The sequence below is a fragment of the Eleutherodactylus coqui genome, chromosome 13 (genome assembly GCF_035609145.1).
Source record: "Eleutherodactylus coqui strain aEleCoq1 chromosome 13, aEleCoq1.hap1, whole genome shotgun sequence".
Lineage (NCBI taxonomy): Eukaryota > Metazoa > Chordata > Amphibia > Anura > Eleutherodactylidae > Eleutherodactylus > Eleutherodactylus coqui.
The window spans coordinates 88,114,980-88,126,640 of record NC_089849.1 but is presented as its reverse complement, the minus strand read 5'-3'; the positions used below and the strand labels follow the sequence as shown (position 1 = coordinate 88,126,640).

Sequence of the window (11,661 nt, the reverse complement as noted above, 5' to 3'; positions counted from 1 at the left end):
TGGTACAACAGGGTACTAGAGCCTCCATGCCTGCCTGTATCACATCTTGTATCCAAGCTAGAGGTGGTACAACAGGGTACTAGAGCCTCCATACCTGCCTGTATCACATCTTGTATCCAAGCTAGAGGCAGTACAACAGGGTACTAGAGCCTCCATGCCTGTCTGTATCAAATCTTGTATCCAAGCTAGAGGCAGTACAACAGGGTACTAGAGCCTCCATGCCCGCCCGTATCACATCTTGTATCCAAGCTAGAGGCAGTACAACAGGATACTAGAGCATCCATGCCCACCTGTATCACATCTTGTATCCAAGCTAGAGGCGGTACAACAGAGTACTAGAGCCTCCATGCCCGCCTGTATCACATCTTGTATCCAAGCTAGAGGCGGTACAACAGGGTACTAGAGCCTCCATGCCCGCCCGTATCACATCTTGTATCCAAGCTAGAGGCGGTACAACAGGGTACTAGAGCCTCCATGCCCGCCTGTATCACATCTTGTATCCAAGCTAGAGGCAGTACAACAGGGTACTAGAGCCTCCATGCCCGCCCGTATCACATCTTGTATCCAAGCTAGAGGCGGTACAACAGGGTACTAGAGCCTCCATGCCCGCCTGTATCACATCTTGTATCCAACCTAGAGGCGGTACAACAGGGTACTAGAGCCTCCATGCCTGTCTGTATCACATCTTGTATCCAAGCTAGAGGTGGTACAACAGGGTATTAGAGCCTCCATGCCTATCTATATCACATCTTGTATCCAAGTTAGAGGCGGTACATCAGGGTACTAGAGCCTCCATGCCCACCTGTATCACATCTTGTATCCAAGCTACAGGCGGTACAACAGGGTACTAGAGCCTCCATGCCTGCCTGTATCACATCTTGTATCCAAGCTAGAGGTGGTACAACAGGGTACTAGAGCCTCCATGCTTGTCTGTATCACATCTTGTATCCAAGCTAGAGGCAGTGCAACAGGGTACTAGAGCCTCCATGCCCACCCGTATCACATCTTGTATCCAAGCTAGAGGTGGTACAACAGGGTACTAGAGCCTCCATGCCTGCCTGTATCACATCTTGTATCCAAGCTAGAGGTGGTACAACAGGGTACTAGAGCCTCCATGCCTGCCTGTATCACATCTTGTATCCAAGCTAGAGGCGGTACAACAGGGTACTAGAGCCTCCATGCCCGTCTGTATCACATCTTGTATCCAAGCTAGAGGCGGTACAACAGGGTACTAGAGCCTCCATGCCCGCCCGTATCACATCTTGTATCCAAGCTAGAGACGGTACAACAGGGTATTAGAGCCTCCATGCCCGCCCGTATCACATCTTGTATCCAAGCTAGAGGCAGTACAACAGGGTACTAGAGCCTCCATGCCCGCCCGTATCACATCTTGTATCCAAGCTAGAGACGGTACAACAGGGTACTAGAGCCTCCATGCCCGCCCGTATCACATCTTGTATCCAAGCTAGAGGCGGTACAACAGGGTACTAGAGCCTCCATGCCCGCCTGTATCACATCTTGCATCCAAACTAGAGGCAGTGCAACAGGGTACTAGAGCCTCCATGCCCACCCGTATCACATCTGGTATCCAAGCTAGAGGCAGTGCAACAGGGTACTAGAGCCTCCATGCCCACCCAAATCACATCTTGTATCCAAGCTACAGGCGGTACAACAGGGTACTAGAGCCTCCATGCCTGCCTGTATCACATCTTGTATCCAAGCTAGAGGTGGTACAACAGGGTACTAGAGCCTCCATGCCTGTCTGTATCACATCTTGTATCCAAGCTAGAGGCAGTGCAACAGGGTACTAGAGCCTCCATGCCCACCTGTATCACATCTTGTATCCAAGCTAGAGGTGGTACAACAGGGTACTAGAGCCTCCATGCCCACCCGTATCACATCTGGTATCCAAGCTAGAGGCAGTGCAACAGGGTACTAGAGCCTCCATGCCCACCCAAATCACATCTTGTATCCAAGCTACAGGCGGTACAACAGGGTACTAGAGCCTCCATGCCTGCCTGTATCACATCTTGTATCCAAGCTAGAGGTGGTACAACAGGGTACTAGAGCCTCCATGCCTGTCTGTATCACATCTTGTATCCAAGCTAGAGGCAGTGCAACAGGGTACTAGAGCCTCCATGCCCACCTGTATCACATCTTGTATCCAAGCTAGAGGTGGTACAACAGGGTACTAGAGCCTCCAAGCCTGCCTGTATCACATCTTGTATCCAAGCTAGAGGTGGTACAACAGGGTACTAGAGCCTCCATGCCTGCCTGTATCACATCTTGTATCCAAGCTAGAGTTGGTACAACAGGGTACAAGAGCCTCCATGCCTGTCTGTATCAAATCTTGTATCCAAGCTGGAGGCAGTACAACAGGGTACTAGAGCCTCCATGCCCGCCCGTATCACATCTTGTATCCAAGCTAGAGGCAGTACAACAGGATACTAGAGCATCCATGCCCACCTGTATCACATCTTGTATCCAAGCTAGAGGCGGTACAACAGAGTACTAGAGCCTCCATGCCCGCCTGTATCACATCTTGTATCCAAGCTAGAGGCGGTACAACAGGGTACTAGAGCCTCCATGCCCGCCCGTATCACATCTTGTATCCAAGCTAGAGGCGGTACAACAGGGTACTAGAGCCTCCATGCCAGCCTGTATCACATCTTGTATCCAAGCTAGAGGCAGTACAACAGGGTACAAGAGCCTCCATGCCCGCCCGTATCACATCTTGTATCCAAGCTAGAGGCGGTACAACAGGGTACTAGAGCCTCCATGCCCGCCTGTATCACATCTTGTATCCAACCTAGAGGCGGTACAACAGGGTACTAGAGCCTCCATGCCTGTCTGTATCACATCTTGTATCCAAGCTAGAGGTGGTACAACAGGGTATTAGAGCCTCTATGCCTATCTATATCACATCTTGTATCCAAGCTAGAGGCGGTACAACAGGGTACTAGAGCCTCCATGCCCACCTGTATCACATCTTGTATCCAAGCTAGAGGCGGTACAACAGGGTACTAGAGCCTTCATGCCCGCCCGTATCACATCTTGTATCCAAGCTAGAGGCGGTACAACAGGGTACTAGAGCCTTCATGCCCGTCCGTATCACATCTTGTATCCAAGCTAGAGGCGGTACAACAGGGTACTAGAGCCTTCATGCCCGCCCGTATCACATCTTGTATCCAAGCTAGAGGCGGTTTAACAGGGTACTAGAGCCTCCATGCCCGCCTCTATCACATCTTGTATCCAAGCTACAGGTGGTACAACAGGGTACTAGAGCCTCCATGCCCGCCTGTATCACATCTTGTATCCAAGCTAGAGGCGGTACAACAGGGTACTAGAGCCTCCATGCCCGTCTGTATCACATCTTGTATCCAAGCTAGAGGCGGTACAACAGGGTACTAGAGCCTCCATGCCCGCCCGTATCACATCTTGTATCCAAGCTAGAGACGGTACAACAGGGTATTAGAGCCTCCATGCCCGCCCGTATCACATCTTGTATCCAAGCTAGAGGCAGTACAACAGGGTACTAGAGCCTCCATGCCCGCCCGTATCACATCTTGTATCCAAGCTAGAGACGGTACAACAGGGTACTAGAGCCTCCATGCCCGCCCGTATCACATCTTGTATCCAAGCTAGAGGCGGTACAACAGGGTACCAGAGCCTCCATGCCCGCCTGTATCACATCTTGCATCCAAACTAGAGGCAGTGCAACAGGGTACTAGAGCCTCCATGCCCACCCGTATCACATCTGGTATCCAAGCTAGAGGCAGTGCAACAGGGTACTAGAGCCTCCATGCCCACCCAAATCACATCTTGTATCCAAGCTACAGGCGGTACAACAGGGTACTAGAGCCTCCATGCCTGCCTGTATCACATCTTGTATCCAAGCTAGAGGTGGTACAACAGGGTACTAGAGCCTCCATGCCTGTCTGTATCACATCTTGTATCCAAGCTAGAGGCAGTGCAACAGGGTACTAGAGCCTCCATGCCCACCTGTATCACATCTTGTATCCAAGCTAGAGGTGGTACAACAGGGTACTAGAGCCTCCATGCCTGTCTGTATCACATCTTGTATCCAAGCTAGAGGCAGTGCAACAGGGTACTAGAGCCTCCATGCCCACCTGTATCACATCTTGTATCCAAGCTAGAGGTGGTACAACAGGGTACTAGAGCCTCCATGCCTGCCTGTATCACATCTTGTATCCAAGCTAGAGGTGGTACAACAGGGTACTAGAGCCTCCATGCCTGCCTGTATCACATCTTGTATCCAAGCTAGAGTTGGTACAACAGGGTACTAGAGCCTCCATGCCTGTCTGTATCAAATCTTGTATCCAAGCTAGAGGCAGTACAACAGGGTACTAGAGCCTCCATGCCCGCCCGTATCACATCTTGTATCCAAGCTAGAGGCAGTACAACAGGATACTAGAGCATCCATGCTCACCTGTATCACATCTTGTATCCAAGCTAGAGGCGGTACAACAGAGTACTAGAGCCTCCATGCCCGCCTGTATCACATCTTGTATCCAAGCTAGAGGCGGTACAACAGGGTACTAGAGCCTCCATGCCCGCCCGTATCACATCTTGTATCCAAGCTAGAGGCGGTACAACAGGGTACTAGAGCCTCCATGCCCGCCTGTATCACATCTTGTATCCAAGCTAGAGGCAGTACAACAGGGTACTAGAGCCTCCATGCCCGCCCGTATCACATCTTGTATCCAAGCTAGAGGCGGTACAGCAGGGTACTAGAGCCTCCATGCCCGCCTGTATCACATCTTGTATCCAACCTAGAGGCGGTACAACAGGGTACTAGAGCCTCCATGCCTGTCTGTATCACATCTTGTATCCAAGCTAGAGGTGGTACAACAGGGTATTAGAGCCTCCATGCCTATCTATATCACATCTTGTATCCAAGCTAGAGGCGGTACAACAGGGTACTAGAGCCTCCATGCCCACCTGTATCACATCTTGTATCCAAGCTAGAGGCGGTACAACAGGGTACTAGAGCCTCTATGCCCACCTATATCACATCTTGTATTCAAGCTAGAGGCGGTACAACAGGGTACTAGAGCCTCCATGCCTGCCTGTATCACATCTTGTATCCAAGCTAGAGGTGTTACAACAGGGTACTAGAGCCTCCATGCCTGTCTGTATCACATCTTGTATCCAAGCTAGAGGTGGTACAACAGGGTACTAGAGCCTCCATGCCTGTCTGTATCACATCTTGTATCCAAGCTAGAGGCAGTACAACAGTGTACTAGAGCCCCATGCCCGCCCGTATCACATGTTGTATCCAAGCTAGAGGCGGTACAACAGGGTACTAGAGCCTCCATGCCCACCCGTATCACATCTTGTATCCAAGCTAGAGGCGGTACAACAGGGTACTAGAGCCTCCATGCCCGCCTGTATCACATCTTGTATCCAAGCTAGAGGCAGTACAACAGGATACTAGAGCCTCCATGCCCGCCTGTATCACATCTTGTATCTAAGCTAGAGGCGGTACAACAGGGTACTGGAGTCTTCGTACAAGGCATCAGTTTTCCGCAATAAGGGTGGTTTCACACAGGCAAGAAAATCGTGCGATTTTCGCCTGATGCGATAGTCAGTAAAAAAGCAGATTATGAAACCAACGGTTTCCTTCCCATCTGTGATGTTTTCACTGATGTGATGTTGAGAGAACAAAAAATAACGGCTGCTCTATCTTTCTGCGATGTGCGATTCTTTTTATCTCCCAGGTTTCGCTATGGAGCCGCTCCTTTTTATCGCCTCGCAATGCAACAAGATTGTGTTGCGATGCAATTTTGATAATGGAAAGTCCTATTCATTTTCGCAATAAAAAATTGTACATTTTTTATCGCGCAATTTTATTGTGGCCGTCAGCACTGCGATGGGAGATTATTCTAAAAAAAAAGCATTGCTGGCAACCAAATATTGCAGACACAAAATAGGGGGTCGCCCGTGTGAAAGTCGCCTAAATGATCCTTTTACTCCGATATTGTAATCACTCACTTATAACAACGTTACAATCACACAGACAAAAGTGTCATCCCACAACTTCTGGGGGGGGTTACACTGTACGTGGTTATGGCGCCTCGGGTACATTTGCTGTATGCCTGTAGTCACATGGCACAAAAAATACACCTTTTAGTGGTGGCACCGTGAGACAATTATTATTATTACTCCAAGTTAAAACCTATAAGGAGAAAAAAATGTTATGTTAGAATTTTTTTTTTAATTCTAATTGAAGAATGGGTGCAAAAATATGGAACGCCTCACGAATTTGCGTGTCATCCTTGCGCAGGGGCCATGCTAATCTTCTCTGTATCGTTCCAATTTTAGTATATGTGCTGCCGAAGCAAGCACGATACTGCAGACAGCCCCGGCGGTATTTATGGTCCCGCGGGAGAGAAGTTCTTACATTGTGGAGAGATTACTTTTATAAATTAAAAATAATGTATCCTGCTGTGATATTTTACCTAATATGTCATGCCTGTAATAATAAAACCCATTAATATAGAGTATTTTGGCCAAACTGAAGAGCATTTTGTGACAATGTTATATGCAAATGAGAAGACGCCGCAGTGCATGCTGGGAAGAATGCTGGTCTCGGAATACGGACCTTGTACCACAGAAGGCGCAGCTGGTGTGGAATGTACTGCGGATGACTGCAGCGTTCTGCTTCCATCAGGAGAGCAGCTGCTCACTGCTGCACCACTGGCTGACGGTCACATTAGGACGTGATTGCCGGCTCACGCCTACTGCTGCTGGACGTGGCGCTATAGCATTAGGGCTGGGCGTGCAGCAGTGCAGCGCCTTCTGCCCACCGGTCTGCCCTGGCCGAAGTACAGCGATGCGTGCCCTTACCTATCAGCTGACAAGTGTGCTCGGCCGCACACACAAGGGGGTCACAGGAATGTCCCACAACATTGTCACACTTCCGTGGCTGCCAGGTCAAATTTATCACCAAGATAACATGTATGGGACCATCTGGGAGACCAACTTCTACAACCTACAACTTTGCATGATCTAAAGGTTCAGTTACATAGCAAATGTGGAGCAATATGCCACAGGATACCATACAGAACCTGTATGCCGCCATGCCCGCCAGTATCACATCTGGTCTACAAACTAGAGGCAGTGCAACAGGGTACTAGAGCCTCCATGCCCACCCGTATCACATCTGGTATCCAAGCTAGAGGCAGTGCAACAGGGTACTAGAGCCTCCATGCCCACCTGTATCACATCTTGTATCCAAGCTACAGGTGGTACAACAGGGTACTAGAGCCTCCATGCCTGTCTGTATCACATCTTGTATCCAAGCTAGAGGCAGTACAACAGGGAACTAGAGCCTCCATGCCCACCCGTATCACATCTGGTATCCAAGCTAGAGGCAGTGCAACAGGGTACTAGAGCCTCCATGCCCACCCGTATCACATCTTGTATCCAAGCTACAGGTGGTACAAAAGGGTACTAGAGCCTCCATGCCTGCCTGTATCACATCTTGTATCCAAGCTAGAGGTGTTACAACAGGGTACTAGAGCCTCCATGCCTGTCTGTATCACATCTTGTATCCAAGCTAGAGGTGGTACAACAGGGTACTAGAGCCTCCATGCCTGTCTGTATCACATCTTGTATCCAAGCTAGAGGCAGTACAACAGGATACTAGAGCATCCATGCCCACCTGTATCACATCTTGTATCCAAGCTAGAGGCGGTACAACAGGGTACTAGAGCCTCCATGCCCGCCTGTATCACATCTTGTATCCAAGCTAGAGGCGGTACAACAGGGTACTAGAGCCTCCATGCCCGCCCGTATCACATCTTGTATCCAAGCTAGAGGCGGTACAACAGGGTACTAGAGCCTCCATGCCCGCCTGTATCACATCTTGTATCCAAGCTAGAGGCAGTACAACAGGGTACTAGAGCCTCCATGCCCGCCCGTATCACATCTTGTATCCAAGCTAGAGGCGGTACAACAGGGTACTAGAGCCTCCATGCCCGCCTGTATCACATCTTGTATCCAACCTAGAGGCGGTACAACAGGGTACTAGAGCCTCCATGCCTGTCTGTATCACATCTTGTATCCAAGCTAGAGGTGGTACAACAGGGTATTAGAGCCTCCATGCCTATCTATATCACATCTTGTATCCAAGCTAGAGGCGGTACAACAGGGTACTAGAGCCTCCATGCCCACCTGTATCACATCTTGTATCCAAGCTACAGGCGGTACAACAGGGTACTAGAGCCTCCATGCCTGCCTGTATCACATCTTGTATCCAAGCTAGAGGTGGTACAACAGGGTACTAGAGCCTCCATGCCTGTCTGTATCACATCTTGTATCCAAGCTAGAGGCAGTGCAACAGGGTACTAGAGCCTCCATGCCCACCTGTATCACATCTTGTATCCAAGCTAGAGGTGGTACAACAGGGTACTAGAGCCTCCATGCCTGCCTGTATCACATCTTGTATCCAAGCTAGAGGTGGTACAACAGGGTACTAGAGCCTCCATGCCTGCCTGTATCACATCTTGTATCCAAGCTAGAGGTGGTACAACAGGGTACTAGAGCCTCTATGCCTGTCTGTATCAAATCTTGTATCCAAGCTAGAGGCAGTACAACAGGGTACTGGAGCCTCCATGCCCGCCCGTATCACATCTTGTATCCAAGCTAGAGGCAGTACAACAGGATACTAGAGCATCCATGCCCACCTGTATCACATCTTGTATCCAAGATAGAGGCGGTACAACAGAGTACTAGAGCCTCCATGCCCGCCTGTATCACATCTTGTATCCAAGCTAGAGGCGGTACAACAGGGTACTAGAGCCTCCATGCCCGCCCGTATCACATCTTGTATCCAAGCTAGAGGCGGTACAACAGGGTACTAGAGCCTCCATGCCAGCCTGTATCACATCTTGTATCCAAGCTAGAGGCAGTACAACAGGGTACTAGAGCCTCCATGCCCGCCCGTATCACATCTTGTATCCAAGCTAGAGGCGGTACAACAGGGTACTAGAGCCTCCATGCCCGCCTGTATCACATCTTGTATCCAACCTAGAGGCGGTACAACAGGGTACTAGAGCCTCCATGCCTGTCTGTATCACATCTTGTATCCAAGCTAGAGGTGGTACAACAGGGTATTAGAGCCTCCATGCCTATCTGTATCACATCTTGTATCCAAGCTAGAGGCGGTACAACAGGGTACTAGAGCCTCCATGCCCACCCGTATCACATCTTGTATCCAAGCTAGAGGCGGTACAACAGGGTAATGGAGCCTTCATGCCCGCCCGTATCACATCTTGTATGCAAGCTAGAGGCGGTACAACAGGGTACTAGAGCCTCCATGCCCGCCTGTATCACATCTTGTATCCAAGCTAGAGGCGGTACAACAGGGTACTAGAGCCTTCATGCCCGCCCGTATCACATCTTGTATCCAAGCTAGAGGCGGTACAACAGGGTACTAGAGCCTTCATGCCCGCCCGTATCACATCTTGTATCCAAGCTAGAGGCGGTACAACAGGGTACTAGAGCCTCCATGCCCGCCTGTATCACATCTTGTATCCAAGCTACAGGTGGTACAACAGGGTACTAGAGCCTCCATGCCCGCCTGTATCACATCTTGTATCCAAGCTAGAGGCGGTACAACAGGGTACTAGAGCCTCCATGCCCGTCTGTATCACATCTTGTATCCAAGCTAGAGGCGGTACAACAGGGTACTAGAGCCTCCATGCCCGCCCGTATCACATCTTGTATCCAAGCTAGAGACGGTACAACAGGGTATTAGAGCCTCCATGCCCGCCCGTATCACATCTTGTATCCAAGCTAGAGGCAGTACAACAGGGTACTAGAGCCTCCATGCCCGCCCGTATCACATCTTGTATCCAAGCTAGAGACGGTACAACAGGGTACTAGAGCCTCCATGCCCGCCCGTATCACATCTTGTATCCAAGCTACAGGCGGTACAACAGGGTACTAGAGCCTCCATGCCTGCCTGTATCACATCTTGTATCCAAGCTAGAGGTGGTACAACAGGGTACTAGAGCCTCCATGCCTGTCTGTGTCACATCTTGTATCCAAGCTAGAGGCAGTGCAACAGGGTACTAGAGCCTCCATGCCCACCTGTATCACATCTTGTATCCAAGCTAGAGGTGGTACAACAGGGTACTAGAGCCTCCATGCCCACCCGTATCACATCTGGTATCCAAGCTAGAGGCAGTGCAACAGGGTACTAGAGCCTCCATGCCCACCCAAATCACATCTTGTATCCAAGCTACAGGCGGTACAATAGGGTACTAGAGCCTCCATGCCCGCCTGTATCACATCTTGTATCCAACCTAGAGGCGGTACAACAGGGTACTAGAGCCTCCATGCCTGTCTGTATCACATCTTGTATCCAAGCTAGAGGTGGTACAACAGGGTATTAGAGCCTCCATGCCTATCTATATCACATCTTGTATCCAAGCTAGAGGCGGTACAACAGGGTACTAGAGCCTCCATGCCCACCCGTATCACATCTTGTATCCAAGCTAGAGGCGGTACAACAGGGTAATGGAGCCTTCATGCCCGCCCGTATCACATCTTGTATGCAAGCTAGAGGCGGTACAACAGGGTACTAGAGCCTCCATGCCCGCCTGTATCACATCTTGTATCCAAGCTAGAGGCGGTACAACAGGGTACTAGAGCCTTCATGCCCGCCCGTATCACATCTTGTATCCAAGCTAGAGGCGGTACAACAGGGTACTAGAGCCTTCATGCCCGCCCGTATCACATCTTGTATCCAAGCTAGAGGCGGTACAACAGGGTACTAGAGCCTCCATGCCCGCCTGTATCACATCTTGTATCCAAGCTACAGGTGGTACAACAGGGTACTAGAGCCTCCATGCCCGCCTGTATCACATCTTGTATCCAAGCTAGAGGCGGTACAACAGGGTACTAGAGCCTCCATGCCCGTCTGTATCACATCTTGTATCCAAGCTAGAGGCGGTACAACAGGGTACTAGAGCCTCCATGCCCGCCCGTATCACATCTTGTATCCAAGCTAGAGACGGTACAACAGGGTATTAGAGCCTCCATGCCCGCCCGTATCACATCTTGTATCCAAGCTAGAGGCAGTACAACAGGGTACTAGAGCCTCCATGCCCGCCCGTATCACATCTTGTATCCAAGCTAGAGACGGTACAACAGGGTACTAGAGCCTCCATGCCCGCCCGTATCACATCTTGTATCCAAGCTACAGGCGGTACAACAGGGTACTAGAGCCTCCATGCCTGCCTGTATCACATCTTGTATCCAAGCTAGAGGTGGTACAACAGGGTACTAGAGCCTCCATGCCTGTCTGTGTCACATCTTGTATCCAAGCTAGAGGCAGTGCAACAGGGTACTAGAGCCTCCATGCCCACCTGTATCACATCTTGTATCCAAGCTAGAGGTGGTACAACAGGGTACTAGAGCCTCCATGCCCACCCGTATCACATCTGGTATCCAAGCTAGAGGCAGTGCAACAGGGTACTAGAGCCTCCATGCCCACCCAAATCACATCTTGTATCCAAGCTACAGGCGGTACAATAGGGTACTAGAGCCTCCATGCCTGGCTGTATCACATCTTGTATCCAAGCTAGAGGTGGTACAACAGGGTACTAGAGCCTCCATGCCTGTCTGTAT

The 11,661-nt window shown here is 50.3% G+C and overlaps 1 non-coding gene across 1 annotated transcript; it reads right to left on the bottom strand.

The window, feature by feature from the left end:
- Positions 1-6,262: 6,262 nt before the first annotated feature.
- Positions 6,263-6,369, bottom strand: LOC136588829 (U6 spliceosomal RNA). Its single transcript, XR_010787637.1, has one exon. It is a non-coding gene; the product is annotated as a U6 spliceosomal RNA (small nuclear RNA).
- Positions 6,370-11,661: the final 5,292 nt, after the last annotated feature.